The sequence below is a fragment of the Anopheles gambiae genome, chromosome 3 (genome assembly GCF_943734735.2).
Source record: "Anopheles gambiae chromosome 3, idAnoGambNW_F1_1, whole genome shotgun sequence".
NCBI classification, from domain to species: Eukaryota; Metazoa; Arthropoda; class Insecta; order Diptera; family Culicidae; genus Anopheles; species Anopheles gambiae.
Genome location: NC_064602.1, coordinates 22945504 through 22964966, shown reverse-complemented (window position 1 = coordinate 22964966; position 19463 = coordinate 22945504). Strand labels below are relative to the sequence as shown.

Sequence of the window (19463 nt, the reverse complement as noted above, 5' to 3'; positions counted from 1 at the left end):
CTTAAAAAGCTAATCCATCATTATGGCCATGTGTAACCGCTCGATATGTTTCGAGCAGAACATACCACACACATACCGTTACCGAAAACTGAGTCCCTCCATCACCCTCCTCCGCTACCACTACGCAAAAACAGACCGCAACGAGACGAACGTTTGATGGGCCGCCCTTCCTGTGTGGGGCACAGAAAATAAAATAAAACCCGACCGTCATTCACATAGCCGGTCGTCCGTCCCCCCTCCTGCAAGGAAGTGAATGAAAGCCGCCGAGGTCGAGAAGCAAAATAAATAAAATTCGAGCCAAATATTTTATGTAATGGCATTATGTGCGAGTTTCGTTATTTATGCATCCTCGGGCCCCATCAACCTACCCTACACGCGGGGGTTTGGGTTTCGATTCTGCTCACGATAACGACCGCACCGTAAAGGTACTGTTTGTGTTTCTGGCGCTTACCGTGGATGCGGCACCGTGTGAGCTAGGGCACCGAAGTGCGCAGCATAAAAGTGTAGTTGAAAGCTCTACCGTGTACCGTATGTGTGTGTGTGTGTGTGCGCGTTCTTGTTAGGTATCGCCGGGCTTTGCATTTGGACATTTTCAAGCTACCGAGAGCTAGCGGTGGAAGCGAAACCGAGAGCCGGGGGTATCGTTTTGATTTACATAATGCGTAGGAACTGGGTTGTTACGGTGAAAATCTGATTAAAGGGGATGGATTGTTATTATTTCTTAATCGGACACCATTCGTTCGTCTTAGCGCGCAAAGTTTCCCGCGACGGCGTTAAGCAACTGAGCAGCAGACCCCGGGCTGGCGAACAAAGCATTTTGGTTGGTTTTGCCATTATTCATTGCTGTTTTTTGTACAGCATGCTTGCTTTGTACGTTCGTTTGTTCTTACATTTTTTATACATTTTACACGCACAGCTTAATTAATAGCACTATACATCAGTATGAATGATTTGATGTAAATTGGTACGTTTAAGCTTTTTTCTAATGCGTATTAACAATCTTGAAACAAAGCTCTTGTATGGTACACTAACCTTTGTGGTATTTTATTGGCCCCATCTCGAGAAAAAAGTCGACTTATCAATGTGTCTGTCATGAGATAAAGCCCCACATGGAGCAAACCCTCCAACCGAAGGACTATCGTAAAACCTTTAAGACCAACTAAGATTTATGAACCATATTGACAATGTTAGAAAGAAAAAAGAATGTACCGCAGAGGTAAGATACAACTGTTCTAATCACTGATTCGACCCCATCTAGATTTCTGTGCTACAATTTTATTTTTGGCTACTGATACACAATTTACTTTGCTTCAAAGGCTGCTGAATGAAGCGATGAGATCTATCCTTGATTGAGGGCGTCATACCTCTTCTGTTACGATGTGAATGGTTCTGCAATGGATGTCCATGAAACAAAGAGTGACGAATTTGACAAAGATCTTTATTGATAATCTAATTAAACGACGTCTACCTAAAAATCTTCCGTAAAGAGTCGTGAGTGGAATACACATCCACCATTCTCCTACACGGGAAGCAAATGCTCCAAGAGTGCCAAACTATAAAACTGCAGGAGCCAGAACTTCTTTGTTTCACAGAGGTAGTACAGTATTACAATAGAATGCCACAGTAAATTATCAATGCTTATTGATGCACCTGAAATTTTAAATCTAATCAGCTTTTCTGCACCTACTAGGGATCTTAGAAGCAAGTCTTTAATCAGGATCCCATTTCGATTTTCTTCATTTGGCGCTAACGACCCTTTAATTAAAATGTGTGTCAGCTACAATAGACTTGAATCATCTGCAGATTTTCATATCCCTGTTTCCCACCATCGTCAGTTGTAAAGGGCTAGTGTTATTTATGTTTAAGTTGTTTACTAATTAAGAATTTGTATCTTTTATTTCGGCCTATTGCCCGATAACGTAAATAAAAAATGATAATAATAATAATAATAATAATAATAATAATAATAATAATAATAATAATAATAATAATAATAATAATAATAATAATAATAATAATAATAATAATAATAATAATAATAATAATAATAATAATATAAAATAATAATAATAATAATAATAATAATAATAATAATAATAATAATAATAATAATAATAATAATACTAATAATAATGCTGATTCGAAATCTGAGTTTAGAAAAGTATGCTCTGTGTTCGTAAGAAATAATGCACAGGTAGTCCCCAAGATACGGGGTACCTCCTACAAGCAGATTCGGATATACGAGGTTCTCTAAATTGGACAGTTCCTTTAGCAAATGGTACTGATTTGACACATCAATTGTAAACTACAAATGAAATTCTCCTTTGGTTGAATTTTAAGAAACAGTCAAATTAAAAAGAAAGACGCTTTTGAAGATCTTTTTGGATAAACTCTTGAATCATAGGATTTTTTTTATTCAGAATTAACGGTCCAAAAAGGCCGTATTGCTATTGGCAATTTGATTTGAATAGTATATGTAAACTACAATCCTTTTTACCTGTCCCATAATAACAAGTAGTCGGGCCGGTTTGGTGGTACAGTTGTCAACTCGTACGACGTATCAACATGTCTGATATGGGTTCAGGACTGATTATCCTGCTATGGTAACAATAAGTCACTGAAAGTCAAACTCACTTCACTAATGGGTACAGGCAGGCTTTGACCGACTGTTGTAATAAGAAATAAATAAGAAGAAGAGAAGATGTACGTCATCGAAGAATAGCTCTAGCTTGTATTGCTCAAAAAAGTGCATCAATCTTACTCGATTTTAATTTATTGCTCAAAAAAGTGCATAAATCTTGCTCGATTTTAAATGCCATAACATGTAATATTTTGGAGATTTCATAAGACATATATAGTTATCTGCAGTATATACTTGCCGTTTGAACCGTTTGACCAAGTAACGCATTAAAAAATATATTTTTTTAAGCTTTGTTGAGCTATCAATGAAAACAAAATGATTGATATTTGTAGACAAGTACCGACTGATGCTTTTCCCACAATTATTTTCATTTCGAAACATCACACAACTCAAAACAAATCAAACCACAGCACACAACACACGCTCTGCCCTAAAAATTCCGTCAAGAAATGCCGAAAGAATGCAAAATCGCACCCAACTACACCTGACAGCTTTTACGACATCACTTTATTGCTACGTACGTCCTAAAGCGTTCCTACTCCACCCCTGTGGAAACTGTAAAGCGAATGTTACGCCAAACGAGATACATGTGCCAACCCGCGTGAGAGATTTATAGAATTCCTTACGGTTTTTTGGGGGTTCATAAATTTTATGCATGCACTCAAATTTATGGGGCAACGCTAAACGTCCCGAGACAGACGACCGCACACGGGAGAACGCTGGGAGGAACGACTTTTCACCGGCTGCGTGTGTGTGTGTGTGTGTGTGTGTGCGAAGGGAAAGAAGGTGTAATTTCTGCACAGAACTGCTTGCGAGAAATGCTTCCATTTCGTAAGACGGTCCCGTTTTACGGTTCAGAACGAAGATTCAGCGAAGCGTTAGTATTACATTTATATGACCTCAAATGAGCGCCTAAATAGTCCTGCCCTTGCATGATGGGTTCTGTTTACATGAGCGAAGGTGCATCACACTGTGTATCAGTACCGCCAGGAAGATCTTCTTGCGGTTTATTTGGAATCTTGCTGACCTTACGTTTTTACAATTACGAATGGCGATTTGAGTGAAACTTATCGTAAGCTAAATCCACAAGATGAAGAGTGAGAACAGGATTTTTGAAAAAATCCTGCAAAATTGCTTCCAACTCATAAAAAAAATCCTCAACATATCAAGTAGAACCTCACATTGTAATCACAGATTTCATAAAAATCACCAACATATAAGATACAAATATAGCGCGAAAGTAAATCACACTTCTCATTCTAGTTGCGCCACGCAACAGTTAACTCGGCTTAGCTTTACGATTCCTTGGAACGCCCGTTAACAGTGTACGCTCTTCAGCAACAACAAGTGAAGCCAACGTTTAGCAAACAACTGCGCACAAACACAGCTCTTGAAAATGCCAGAAAATTCCTTTTCCCGGGAAATAGGGTGAAGTAAAGGTGGCAAATACCTTAACAACTTTGCACTGTCGCAACCTCCGGTGAAAGTTGTTTGTTTGCCGATTTTTTCCCCCACGATTTGTTTTTTTGCAGACCGCTTTATTTGTTGTACGGGTTTACGGTCCTTTTATGATTGCACAGCAATACGACTGGTTCTGGTGGTAGATTTGGGAAAAAAAAACTTGCAACTTTGAAGTTTTGTAAAAATAAACAATTTCCCTTATGTGAAATACACGCTTCCAAGAGAAATTATGCTTCTGCTGTTTGTCGCTTTTAATATTAACTAAACGTAACAACCATACAGTCGAACACGCGGACTGCTTGATATAAATGTTGGTTTAAAAACTTCCCCATTGCTTTCATTTCAATCGTACCAAGCAAACGCTCTCTTTCCCTGCGACAGTTCCACCTTGGCTGTGCATCAACCGCGAATCACACCATTTCCGCATGCACAACCACCAAGAGTCCGTCCGTGCCCGGTGGTGCCGAATGTGGCGTTTCCCGTTTTTGTTTTTTTGCTTTACTACACGGTGAGCGATTTTCTTTTTATTACGTGCATGCCGCAATTGTTTTGCCTTACTTCATTCGACCGCGTTGGTTGGCGAGCGAAAATAAAACAATAATGCACGAGGTAAAGCACTGTGTCCGTTCCAGCCCGTCTCGGGGGCAGGGATTGCTGCTAGCGAAAAATAAATTACACACCTGCAGATTCGGTTTCTCCCATCCCTCTTCGCATGGTCTCAAATGAGCCTCGGTGCCTGGTGGGCAAAAATATCTACTCCGTCGAAGAAGAAACCAACTGCAAGGACTGCAGCTACTGCTGCTGCAGTCTTGCTTTTCCCGCGTTGAGTTTTCGCGTCGTTTTTGCACCGAACAACACCACACGTTGGCCTCGCGCTCGCGGTCAGAGCCCGCGGGTAGTTCGTTTTTCATTTATCTGAAAATTTATTGTTGACTGAATTTTTACCAGGGACTTCACGAAACGCGTGAAAACCATGGCAAGCGTGGAGCACGGTCTTGTCTCACTAGGAAGGCTTGAAACGGCGGCACACCTACAGAAGGGAGGAAAGGAACATACTAACAAAAAGCACGAAAAAACACACACACACCGCAACACCTAAACAGCAAACGAGCCACGAAGTTACCTAGGACAAGGCTTTTACGCTTCACGAACTCGTTTGGTGTCGTTTCGGTGTTGGGGGTTTGTACCTTTTTTTGTCTGTTTGTTTGTTTGTTTGTTTTTCTGTCTGCTGCAACGAATCTACCGTACCGCGACGGGCAGCGATGCCGAACTGTGTCGGCAGACGGTTTTGTTTTATTGGAGCCACTCGTTTACATTTACCCAATGACAAATGTCATTCCCACTTTCTACCGCAACGGAGAGAGAGTTCGGTGGAGTTTCTTTTATTATAATTTAACACTTCAACGCGGGCTCGGTGGCAAAGAGCGATAAGTCAGTGGACTCTGATTTACCACCCGGTGTGTCCGATGCACTCGGTACGGTCAGGGTTTTGGGGGTTTCCGTTGGTAAATTTTACTATTATACCCATTTTATTTACATTTTTTATGTGCAATGTATACATATGTTTGAGTTTATTTATAAAATTCTAGATAAACAAATTGTTAAGTAAAAAAAATGTGAAATTGTTAAATTTTAAGAACTGCAACTAAATTTTCCAATCAACTGGTAGAAACAAAAAAATATACAATGCGTTACCCTGAAATAGCACATAAAAAACTATGTCACTGTGTCTCACTTTCAACTGGAGGGTCGTAACACTCACTGATGACCACTCGTTATTCTCACGCTTATCTCATAAAATCTTGAGCACCCTCCGTACGCAGCGCTCGGAAAAGATTGGTATAAATCCACGAAAAGTAAAGTTATTATCAACTCCTATTCCTTAGGCCTCTCTTTAGCAACAGCCTCCCATCGATCCACCCTGCTTCTCCATTGCCGACGGACCGGGGGGGCTAAAAACGATACCAATTTCTTCTACGGCGAGAGTGTCCGTAGGCGATTGTGCTGAGACAATATGGCAAAGTCGTAAAACAGGATATCGCGCGGGGCTTTAGCGGCCGTGTGCCTTTCGATGCAATCCAGCGGTAACAACAACAAGCACAGGAAACGGCATCTCTGTACTTCCGTTTTATGAGCACGGTTTTGCTTTCTCGCCTCACACCCCCGCAAAGCGCAAAGGGCCCTACTATTGATTTGATCTTCAGCTGAAAGCAGCCACGGCTCGTTTTAGCTGCCGTACTTGCTGACTCAACAGATATTGTTGAGGGGAGATTTGTCACTAATAAAATTAACCCACCCCGCCAGTTTTGAAGCGCCTTTTGAGCCATCCTGGTTTGATGGGCACGCTCCGCTAGGAGTAATTGAAAATATGTCAAGAGCCTATTACGGGAAGTTATATCAGCAGCTCAATCAGGTGCTAAAATACTGCTTTATCGTGACATGAAAATAGGAGAAATAACAGGAAAAAGGAGTAAAATGGTCTAAGCGGCTGAACGATAATATACGATGATGAGCGTCATGCCATGTAAGGTTCTATGGAACTAGAATCGAGTAGATTGATATCTATCATCGCTTAACACATTTTCTTGAGGTTTACACACCTTTGGACTATCAGTCTAAAAACTGCTCCTAAATTTGGTTACAATCCATTTGCGTTAGTGTAAGAAACCTATACGATAAATTTATGTTCCTTTAAAAAAACAAAATTACAAGAACGAACATTAAAGCTATTACTTCAAGAAACCATAATACAGAATCATAACGAAAATCGATACTAATACTTTTTGTACTTGAACCAATTCTATCGATCGTTCGTTCGGCACACCATATCATCTATAACTTTTTATGAGTTAAAAGCCAAAAATAGATGGAAACTAAACTGAAAGTAGATGTAAAAATAAACCATAAAGTCTACCAGCAAATAACTTCCTAATCCTCCTGTTAATACACTTACTTCCAACCACATGTGTAGGCTTTCTCAAGAAAAAAGTTGTCTGTATGTGGTTAATACGAATAGTTCAGGAAGTTCCTGAACCATGGATGAGGATTTGACGAGCTACCCGTGCTTACCTACACATCTACACGATCAACTGTCTATACCAAACTAAACAGAAACTATGAATTGAGCAGGAATGCTCCAAAAGTTTTGTGTTAAACGGCCTTCTAAAATGATTCTCCTCACAGGGACAATAGTATTCATTTCTATTTCTGTTCCGGACAAGTAATGTTGCTTTATTAAATCGTAAAGTTCATCATTCGTCTATTACTTTGTCTATATAAAACAACAACACAAGCATGTCTAAATATGTGATTGCTCTTTCGAACATATACCGACCCTCTCCTTCAGTTCAGTTCGCTTTTCCAAAGCACCTTTTTCGGGTGGGAGGAATAATTTTCTCCCCGAACAAACCTTCCGTAACTGCACACCATTTGAATATCTTCAAACTTTGCTCGGCTCTCCCGACAACACCGCTACCATTGCAAACGGAAGTCTGATTTATTAATAAAACTTTCGCTACGAATACGAAGCCGGCCACCTCCCCGGCAATGATAAGCCACATCCGCATCTTTGCAGAGAGAGAATTTATGTAAAAATAATGACCTTCCCGTTTTGGGTAGTCAAGTTTTGCCTCGGGTCCCATATGCCGCCCTCCCCCCCCAGGTGTCCCCGGATATATCCACTGCAACCAAACCCCAAGTTCTAGGAAACGAGAGCGGCACATGTTCAACAGCTCACGTACGAAAGAGGGTAGACACCGCCGGTGCAGATGACTGGCCTGACTTGTGGACGGTGGAAGTTCGATTGCATTTGGGTGGGTGGAGGGACTAGGATTAGTGCCGGAAGGTGGTACGACTTTCTCCCATTGCCTTCTCATTTCGTATTCATATTTTCCGCCTGTCGCTACGATTCTTACGTTCCCCATATGAAAGGCGCTAAACTCCGGAAGTGTACGATGGACTACGATGGTACTGTTCTCTGTTGTTAGTGTGTGTGTGTTTTTTTAAATATAATATTCAAGGAGCATGGGGTGATTTTAGTATTATATTTTCATATGGAACTTTTCCATGAAGCTGGTATTGTAAGTATCATATTATTCATAACTATTTTTCGTTTGTTTAGCTACTAATGTATGCAAGATGATTCATTTGAACCTTATTAAGCTTCATTTCATTTTATTTCACGAAAGAACAAAAATAAATACAAAAAACATGTTTAAAAATAACATTTTACTCAATGCCAATTCAATACTTTGCCGTAAAAGCTCATACAAAAGAACCAAAAAAGCTTGCAACGACCATCCAAGCACAACAGTCAGCTGTCCCGGTACCAGCTGTTAAAAATCGATTTCAGCTTCCTCGACAACACAACTGATTCTTCGGCAGTAAAGAGCACTTGTGTACAACCATCGAGTCACGCTGTTTCTCACGGTGCACGGGCCGTCCAGCTGGAGCTTCCTGGAGACTACTGGGGAGCAGTGTAGAATGTGATAGCTTTCTGAAGCACTCTTACATCCATTGCCAAGAGCTCTCTGTTCACTAAGTCACCCTCTCGAAGCGCCGAACGAAAATTGAAGCCCAGCGCAATGGCTAACCTTAGCTAGGGGCTGCCAACGTTTGGGAAATGGGATCGTTCGATCGAAAAATACAGGTACCATTGCCCATGAGCCCCCAACCAGAGCCCGAACAGAAGATGAAAGTGATCGATAAACGCCTCGGATGCATCACCTTAAGTAGCATTTTCAGCACCGACTGCATCCCGGGACGGCCAGCCAATGTGTTGCATGTAGAACGGGAAACGGACAGTAGCATTGCAAGCTAATCCTTACCGAACACTAATAGGCTACACCCCGGGATTAATATAAGAGGAGAGAGATCTTGAGCTCAAGCAGTGCAACACGCTGTGAACTCATTACAAGGACCATTTTCATTACTTTTATGTTTTCTATTATCGGTTATAAGAGCGTTCCTAGCATTATTTCATTGATTTCAAAATTTCTGAAATATTTCACGTGTTTTGATAACCAAAAGATGAATTTAAACCGTGCAGTTCCCTCGGAGCATCACACTTTAATGCCAATCGATGGGACATCAAACTAAGGAAACCATCCTGTATTGATCCTGTTTTGTAGCGGCCCTTTTACAACCAAAGCAAAGGCACGGAAAAGCCGGCATCCACCAGCACCACCGGAAGCTAGGTCCTCTCGCTCCGGTAATCCTCTCACTACGCCAGTGCTTAAATCTCTTCAGCCAGGCTCGCTGCTCCCTACCAAAATCCATCACCGTCTAAACTTTGCAAACGTATAATCCCTTCCAAATCTCGGCCGAGGTACCACCGTTTCCCAAAACCTCCAAACGGTGGCGCCCAGCAGAATGGCGAAGCAGCCGCTCAGAGCATAGCGACAGGTCGACAGGTTCACAGTGTAAACTTTTGCCTGCCCCGTTCCTCCGCACACTGATTCCACGGCTGGCGTGCCTATCCATGCCGACACACACACACACACACACACACCCGTGTCTTGTGATCTTTCAGTCCCTAACTGGCGTGTCGTCGTAGCCGGCCGGACGTAGAAGAGCGGTATTATTTGTTTGGCTTCTCAATACACTTAATCTTGCGCTCACAGGAACACACTGGCTTACCAAATGGGCGGAGGCGAATCGCGCGCTCGTCGCCTGTCTCCGTTTCCCTGCTTTCGGAAAACCCTTTCACCGTGAAGCCGTGAAGCTCAAAATCCGGGCTTGAAGTGACTGTAATCAAATTTACCTAAACTCAGTTTTCAACTTACTCACGCTATGGTTCTGCCAGGCCTGCCAGGGTTGCTGTGCACAACAACCAGATGTGTCTTGTAAGATTTTTACCAAAAATCTTTAGATAAGCTGATGAGTTTTCTATTTGCTGCTCAACCATCGTTACCATGATTAAATTACCCCCACAAAATGGGAGTGTGAGGCTGTGGCTGGGGTTCAGGGGTGATTGGGTTTCCAAGCTATTGTTTAAAGCGATTGCTCGAGGGAATGAAAGTTAGCGCTGTGGATCGGTAAAATAGCGCGAAAGCGCGGAGCGTTGTCTTTAATTTATATTAATTTGCAAGTCAAAAGGAGGGCACGCTTTCAACGCTCGGTTGCAAATATTATTCAAACTGATTTAAATACATTTCATTGCGTCGTTGAATGAAGATCAAGCACATCACTGCAAAGTTTTGAAATGTATAAAAAACATTTTTTTCCGGTATAGTTTAATCCAGCGCACACACTGAGAGCATAATATCATTGTTTATCTAAGATTATCCTAAAATATCACTATTAATCCTTTTTTTGAGTTTGTAACAACATATCAAAGACCGTACGGATCAACAAAGCCGCACACGGGTTCGGATTTGTTTGTTTACTGTGGCTTTTAGGTCACGATAGTATTATTTTATGGAGAGCGTTTTTTTTTCTTCTCTTTACTGCTTGCTGTGTGTTCCATGTGGTTTATTTGGTTCCGTGTACCACTGAACTTCAAAGGTTATGTATAGCTGTGCCGCTTGGTTTCATGGGGCTATCAAAAGGGAACCGAATAAAATATGTTTGTAGCATCGTGCGGCAACCATAGATTGAGGATGAAAGAGCAACACAAAAAAAGGAATCAACACAAAACAATCCCTTCAGGTAAAGCTTATTATGGCTGTAAGTTGGGTAAAGCCACAAAAACACGTTACACATATAAGTGGAAACAACAACAGGTGTTGTGTGAAGCTGGCGATTTAACAAAACATTGAGAACTGAGGTCGATTTTGTTGCAAATGCGATTAAATTACAAAGCTCACAAAAGACTCAAAATAATTCAAATAATGTGCAAATTACCAATCTGCCATACACAACATCCAGCGTAGTTTTCGTCTTGCACTCTTGAGGCTGTGACAAACTAAATACACCTAAATCCTAAATTATTCCCCTAACATCTCCCTTGATCCAGTGTCGCCAAAATTGAAGATTAATAAAATGTTTTCTTGAAATGCGTTGGTCGTTAAATTAAAATCAAAGTAATGGGACCATGCATTGAATTGCCTTGTCATAGCTAGTAACGGTTCGATGTATCCATATAAGGTACGCCTGTTCTCGCCGACAAGTAAGGTACGAGAGCGAAGAGGTCTTGATGGAGCGTAGATATTGATCTTCTCTAGTAAATAAGGGATGTGTAATTCGGTTTTTTAATATGTTGGCTACAAATACATATTGGTTAACCTTAGAACGGTGTTCGAGCGTCTGTAGGCCAAGCAGAAGGCAACGCGAGCGATACTTTGGCATGGTTGTAAGTCCTCTGAATTGGTCACATTTTAAAGCAAGTCTTGTAAACTTCCGTTGTATTGCCTCTATTGTGTTAATCTTCTTCTTCTTCTTCAATTTGGCGTAACGTCCTACGTGGACATGCCGGCCTACAAAGGTTTTCGAGACTTAATTCATTACCACGCAGCCTGATAGTCAATCCTTGCTACGGGGGGACGGTCCATTCTTCGCTTGAACCCATGACGGGCATGTTATTGAATCGTTCGAGTTGACGACTGTACCACGGGACCGCCCCTTGTGTGTGTTAATCATCGTTACATTCACGGAATTGTTGAAAGATAAAACCTAGCATCTTGTATGCCTTGTTAACAGTGTTGTCAATATGTAAACGGAAATTTAAACTTGAGTCTAGTGTTACACCTAGATCACAGACTTCCTGGCGACGATCTAACACACTGCCTAACAACGAATATTTATACTTGATCGATTTTGTTTTAAGTCTATGAAACGTAATAATGAAACATTTATCAAGGGCTAACTCTAGATCATTTTTTAGACACCAAGTACCAAACCCATTTATAATGTTTTGAAGGATGATGCAATCGTTAGGACTCTTAACTGGTCAAAAGAGTTTGACGTCATCAGCATACATTAAACAAGAATCGGGCGGCACACAATACGTTAAATCATTAATAAATATAATAAATAGAAAAGGTCCTAAATTACTGCCTTGCGGGACACCGGAAGAGCTAATAAATTCTGCAGTTGTTGATTGTTTTATTAAAAATTTAACATTTTTAACAAATTGTACAGGTATATGGCATTGGGAAAATTAATTTAATTAACTAAAGAATTCAATCTTACCTTCCGCTTCTTGCCGACTTCGTTGCAAGCTGGCTCCACCTGCACACTCTCACCTCTCCTAAAACAATAATCCTAATCAAAAGCGTCAGACGAATCCCCGCAAACTCAGTCGTTCAGCAACGGCCCACTGCCATGCCTCGCTGTGTCTGTTTCCCAAGCTTCCCCAAAAAGAAAACGAGTCGTCGATTTATTTTGCCACTTAACGAACCGGAACAGCGATGAAAATGGTAGTCATGATTCAATCAGCATTCACTCACACCGAAAGCACACACACACAAAACAGCCACCACCATAACAAATACGCATTCTTCTTCTCACTGAACAAATCACTGCCGTTGCTGCTGCTGCTGCTGCTCGTTCACTTCTGCCATGCAAACCGAACCAGGCACCAGGGCACCAGTACACATGTTGGACACAGGCAAAACACACCTTTTTCTATTGCTTCATTAAAAAACATGCACTACACACACACAAGCACACACAATTCCACAAACGCGCACTCGTACTCCCAGCGGAGAACACCGAACCGCCTAACCGCAATCACACTCGGGCTAAAAACCCTTTTCCATCCAGCCACTGCACCGCCGACACCGGATGGCGAGGGGACCGGGTGGTGTAAACGAAGGGAAACAACAAGGAGGGGGGTTTACGGCCACTGCTTCACCCAAGCAGCCCCCGCTCTCGCTCGACTGCACCGCAACACACTCGCAAACGGAAATCCTGACGCGTATTCCCACGCCGCGCCGTCGTGTGCCGGTGCCCGAAAAACAGCGTGCAACATTAATTTGGTTTTGCCTTTTTAGAACGTTTTAATATAACTTTTTTAATTAATTTACTTCACAATGCACACACACACACACACTTGCACTCTCACATGTACACACATACACTTTTACACTACTCGGAGGGGTTGAACGTTTCAGGCTTTGGGCACGCTTTTTCCCGGTTTTGAGGCTGACGTGATCGGCGGTGGTGGTGGTGAGTGGGTTTAGAGAGCTGTTTCTCACTTTCGGCCACGGTGCCGAAAACCCGAACCAACTTCAGGATGTCCAACTTTTACCTGTTTATTTTTTTTCTGTTGCTTTGTTTTTCCTTACACACACATACACGGTACTCCGGAGGTCTGGCTTTACACTGTACACCCAGACCCTGCGGGTAAGCACTTTCCCCGGGAGCGTTTGCGCTCTGGTTTGCTGCCTGCTTCCTCAAGCTTTCAAGCTTATTCTTTTATTCAACGCCGACATCTGCACTGGGAAAAAGAGGAGAAGTAGAACCGGTACTACATGCAGACATCCACTACATTCAGCAGAGCGGGCGGGCGGGCACACACACGCAGAGTGATATGATGGATTACTTTTCCTGCAATCGAAACTCCGGTCTGCGGCTCTGCGCTAAATCCGCCCGGACGGTGTTCCGCCAACGCCAAAAGCACACGGTGCGAATGGGTCAGGATCGTCCCAACCCCCTCCCCACACAGTTTTTCGCCGGCAAAATCCCGGAATCCCTCAATCCCTGCTTCTCAAACACACGTACACATGTGCTATCAGCGTACCCCGACCGCATCACACGATACAAGCAGAATGGTAAGGATTCATTGGTTCGTACACGGATGAACCGTTTGTACAGATACATACACACACACACACACGCCGACACACATTCAGATCAACTTCCGGCTATTGCGATCCACCATCCCGGAAGTATCTCGCATTCAGTAAAAGGGTCGCACCGGCCTGTTCGGGCAAAGAGATTGATTATAGTACGCAGCGACGACGAATTGGGGGGCGATCCTTTTGCTGTTTTGTCTCCGCTATCCGCTATTCTGATTGTTTATTTACTTTCTGCTTTTAACAAATTCACCTGCCCTCGGTGCGTACGTAGCTGCAGCTTGGCGACTGGCGGATTGCATACATTCTTCTTTTTTTACCTTTTGGGGGAGCCTGCAATGCTCGCAACGCCTACCTTGATCTCGCATGCTGGTGGCGGTGGAGTTCGAGCGCCGCTTTTGCGTTGTGCGTTGATTTGACCTAATTTATGGCGTGTGTCCCTGTAGGTCCTTCCTGAGACACACACACACACACACACACACACACACACACACACATATACATAAAAAATGGCAAATAACCTTTTTTTTGTCAAGAACGCAACGCATTTCAGAAAAGGATGCCTTACAACACACACAGCGAACGATGTTCATCGCTTTACCGGTCACAGATTTATTCTCGTTTGAGGTTATGGTTACGGTGTCCGGGTCCTTGACGATTCAATTTCCCCTCTTTTCCCGTGTGCACAACGACCCACACACACACTCGGCAGGAGCGGAATTTGAAATTGGACGTCCTCCATCACCCCTTATACCCCCTTTCCCCCTCCATTTATCCCACTTTGCCCTGCGGCTTTGAACGGAAGAACAAAACCGGACAAGGACACGATCGATACACCGGCCCTCCCTACACCTGCCGCATGGTAGACCGTGGCGTGGGGAGGCTGGAGCAAACCCTAAACCAGCCATAATTAGCTTTGACGGCTGTACGGACGTCTACCGGAATGCTTCCGAAACAACGAACCCGGGTTTGCGTGTTCGCTAATCCTTTATGCTGAGCTTCGCAGGAACATGTGGCGTTTTTTTTTTTTTGTTTTTGCAAAATTCTCGCAGCATCTATGGCAAACCCGGGGACGCGGTGGTTTTTGGGAGGCAAAAAGTCGAAAATGTCGGAGAATATCCCCGCCTCGCCCCGAAATTCAAACCCAAAAGTGACAGCGCTCGCGAAAGAACTGGGATCAGGATCCGGGTCTTGTCACTTGTGCCGAGGTTTTCGGAGCCTGCCAGCTGGGAGGACAGTGCGAACGGACAGATTCGTTTACTTATTCATTAAACTAACTAACGGACCCACGGGCGAGGGCCCTTTTTTTATGTGCATCGCGTGGGCATGCACACATACAGCACAAAAGCGCCTCCTCCACTCAGTGTGTGTGTGTGTGTGTGTGTGTGTGCCCTGTGCGTGGCAGGTAGGTTCATCCTGCCATCCCTTACTGTCAACCTGTGGGGCTGTCTAACCCGGCACGATGCCTGACACGATCCAATCCAATCCAATTCACGCTGAAATGGCAACACGAAATGCCTTGGCAACTCCAAACAGGTTCCTCCAGTGACCGGCTCTTCCGCTGCCGACAGTAAGAGGAGAGGTAAGAAGGAGGTAGGTAGGAGTTTCCCGCCACTCGCAAGCTGATAACATACGCCAATACGCACGCAACGATCACACTGAAGCGACGGAAGTGAATCCGAACGAACCAACCGAACGGAAGTGGTACAAGAACACACACCCACACGCATACACACAAACAACGGCACACACTCGCACTCGGCTGCGAACCATTCGATGTACGGGCTCATCGCGACTGCAGTGAAAATTGCACCATTTTCATCTGCCCCATCTTAGCAAAGCCAACCGGAATTCCCGAAGCGTTGTGAGTGCACGTGAGTGGGATGCACTGACGTCTCGCGGTTGCCGCTTCGTCCGCACGTCTCGCTCACTCCCTCTCACCCTCTTCCTCCCCCACGAGAGAAGGAGAATGTAGCTCATAAAAGAATCAGTCAGCGATCGAACGTCGAATGCTAAAGGAAAAACACAATATCCATCGATCGCGGCGTAGCAGCGCTAATTTGTCGGAATAGGAAATTGGTTCCATTTTTCCCAAATCACTCAAAGGCGAAAAGAAAAAAAACAACAAATCCTTTCAAACACACACACACACACACACCGTCACCATGCACTTCCTGTCTCCACTGACCTGGCTCACGGTTGAAGCACGGCGCGAAATCGATCAACACACCATTAATAATGTACCGCAGGCGCGTAAAATTTCCCCAGCGACCGTATTGCACCGAACCGTCGGCAATGAACGTTAGGGCCGTACTGGAAGCCTCGCTGGGCGGCCGTATTCCACCGACAGGTGACTACCGGGTACTCACGAGCCTTCCCCATAGTGTCCCCCATAACACTCCCTTCACAGGAAAGCGAGCCGCATCCTGCTCGGTGAGTGCCTGCCCCGACGGTCCTTCGATGCGACAAAACGGCTCAGACTCGCCGGCTCGCCGTCGGGTGAAGTACTAGAGCAGCAGCAGGTTTTACCACCGGCAGGTCGGCTGCTGCTTCAGGTTCGGCCCCGTGCTCGGTGAAAAACGTTCGGGTCACTCACCAACTACACCACTTGCCGTTTCGCAGTCGAACGAACGGTGGAAAAACCACAAAACAGAAGCCGGCTTTCGGCTGGCCATCCGTCAATATGTAGAGTGCCAGCCCGCCGCCCGACCACTGCTTCATCCCGCAGCTTCCCGCACCGAGTGGCGCATTCACACACACACACCGCGAAAGTAGCATGAATTGTTAACTGTCTGCTAATTTATGCGAGTCTGTTATGATGTTAGACGATCAATTGATTCTTATTTCAAATTACGTGCCTTTTATCGAGCGCTCATGACACCCGCCACGCGGTGTCCGTTGAGGGGAGGATGGGGGGAGGGGGGGGGCTGATGACATGGAAGAGGCAAAGTGTCGGGGGAAAATAAACCACCGAGTGGCCGTTCTCGTGCTTTTGTTGTGCGTGTTGTGCACGCCGACCGAACGGCCCCACGGAGCGTAATCAAATTTGGCGACTCGCAGATGACTTCACGGTTGCGCTTGGTTTGGTTTCGGCGACACCGAGTGTTACTGTAATCTGTTTTATTCATTTAATTATATCATTACGGGATATGTTGCACTGCTAATCAGGTTTGCGGTCAACAAGTCAAGACTGTTGTTTGCTGCGTGGCGATTGGTGACGCAAAAGACGATTACGAGGCGTCAAGTGTTGGATTGACAATTATGAGACGAAGAGAAAAGAAACCATACTTTAAAAAAAGAGGTATGGTTTTGGTATATTTTTATTCAATTATCACAATTACTTGTACAAGCAATACAGCTTTGAATATGAACTCTTGGACATCAATTTTTAACGTTGGTAAATACCGTAGTGTAATGTAATGTAATGTAATATTTTTATCTGATTCAAATTTAATCGGCTTTACCTCTGTTTAACTCAATTTATATAAGCAAATCCCAGTTTTACAATTAAAACTGTAACGATATTTTGATTGATATTCCGGATAGCTTCGAGCTTATGTTTGTAATTACGGACATTTTGATTCATATTCCAGACAGCCTCCAAATTTCCTTTCTTGCTCTTCATTTTTACGAACATACTACACTTTTTTTTAAATACTCCATACAACGGGGTTTGAGTACTGTTTTCCTCTTGTACTCGTAGATGCATTGAACGAACGAACGAACGAACGAACGAACTGGATATGAAGAAATTCAATAAAAACATGAGGAATTTCATGTTAGCGTCACCAATCATGTTGGTAATACAAATTATTAAATTAGTATTGAAATTACAATGATTTCAACGATGATTAACGTTAAAGTTATCCAACGAAAACAATAACTACAATATCAAAAATATGACTTCTTCTTCTTCAATTTGGCGTAACGTTCTACGCGGAAATGCCGGCCTATACAGGCTTTCGAGACTTTAAAATCAAAAATATGAATAGAGCACTAAATAAAAAAAATAAAAAAAGACGTTAAAATTAACACAAAATGTTAATTTTGCAATAAGGATCATTTCTCTGTACAGTTTATTTTTAACAAACATATTTCAATGTTATTTATTTCAACTTTTGATGTTAACTTACTTTTGATGGCAAATAATATACAACAAAAACTACCAGGGCCAGTAGCTACTACAATGCCGTACAAACTTGATTGTCAACTGAATGTCTCGCAAGCCTGTCTAGATCGGCTTCTAGGTTATCACGCAAAAGAGAAAAAGTAGAATATTAATTAAATTAAAGTTGATGTTATTATGTTTTTTTTTGCTTCTCATGCGAATGGAATCATTTTCGATACATTGTAAAATAATGAAATATACTGTTTTGACTCATCTTAAGGTCAACTAAAACAGTGCTCTCCAACCTTTTTAGGTTCGCGGACCACTTGGCTTTGAAAATACATTTGCCGCAGCCCACATTGATTGAGGGCATGCAGTTTGTAGACTTTTTGCAGTTTGTAGAGCTCAACGTTTTTTATCAAAAATATGTTTTTAACTCATTATAACCTGCCTGTTGAATTCTTAATCTTGATTGTTTCAATAAAAATTGCACGATATTTAAAGTAATTAACTTTTCTTCTTCAAAAATAAATTCATTCGCACATCTGTTAACGCTACGGACCACAAGTACCACTGATCTAAAACCATAGTAATTGTTTGGATTTTTTTTCGCAAAATGTTGTAAAGAATCGAGCATTAATTTATATCGTAACAATTTACAAAAAAATACTTTGATGCATCATCAAAAGATAATTTAAACTACGTTCATACATTCTTTTAACAAACAATTCTAAGCTGTTGTCAACGTGGAAAAATTAAAAAAATATATGTCTTGGAGCATGAAGCTATGTTTTCTTGCTTATATATTACCGCTTTTATGCATTTCAGAACAGCTTTAAGTAATTTGAGCACATATCACGACAGTATCTCGTCACATATATCAATGTACATGATGAATTTGCCAACAGTCCTTCCCTTAAAAGCAAAAATTCAATTCCTTCAAGTACCACCATTGTGGGAATTATGTACCACATATTTCAACGGAAACCCCTTCACAAAACCGACCCAACAATCAATCGTACAAAGAATGCAGGCTCACTTTTTTATATATGCTTTTGCCAACGCTTTTTTTTTTGGGGGGAAAAATTCAATTTGCAGTAAACAATATTATTTAAGAGGAGAATCATGTTCATTGAACAGATCATTTGTTTATCGGCGTTCGCTTGACATGACACGGCGAGTCGAGCAAGGACGAGCATTTATTGCAATGGGCTACATCTAGTGACATGCACACACACACACACACACACAGATACACACAGAGGCAAACCCCCGTTCGCCTCAGATACGTGTAGATAAAGGCAAGATAAAGCGATACGCTATCCCTCGATAGGCTGAGCGGGATGGACGAACTACCATTCCTCCCCGGAGCATTGGAGCGTGCTGCAGCCGTTCGCACACAACGCCCACCGTGTCTACGGCAGCAAAACTAGTGAGAAAAATCGATAAACCACACATAGTTTACGGCTCAAGCGATGTGATCGTTGTTTTGTACTTTATCGCCCTTGTTCGGCCC

At 42.8% G+C, this 19463-nt stretch overlaps 1 protein-coding gene across 2 annotated transcripts in view; it reads right to left on the bottom strand.

Moving 5' to 3' along the window:
• LOC1279967 (protein artichoke) overlaps nt 1-16154 on the bottom strand; it is a 94797-nt gene extending 78643 nt beyond the window's left edge. The window contains exons 1-2 of one of the 2 annotated variants that reach the window (XM_061657539.1): nt 16028-16154; nt 12233-13476 (exon numbers count right to left, since the gene is read on the bottom strand). The gene's annotated coding sequence lies outside the window, so the exon portion shown is untranslated. Of the gene's footprint in view, nt 1-12232; nt 13482-16027 lie in introns of both variants that reach the window. The other variant, XM_061657538.1, reaches the window with a different exon arrangement.
• Nucleotides 16155-19463: the final 3309 nt, after the last annotated feature.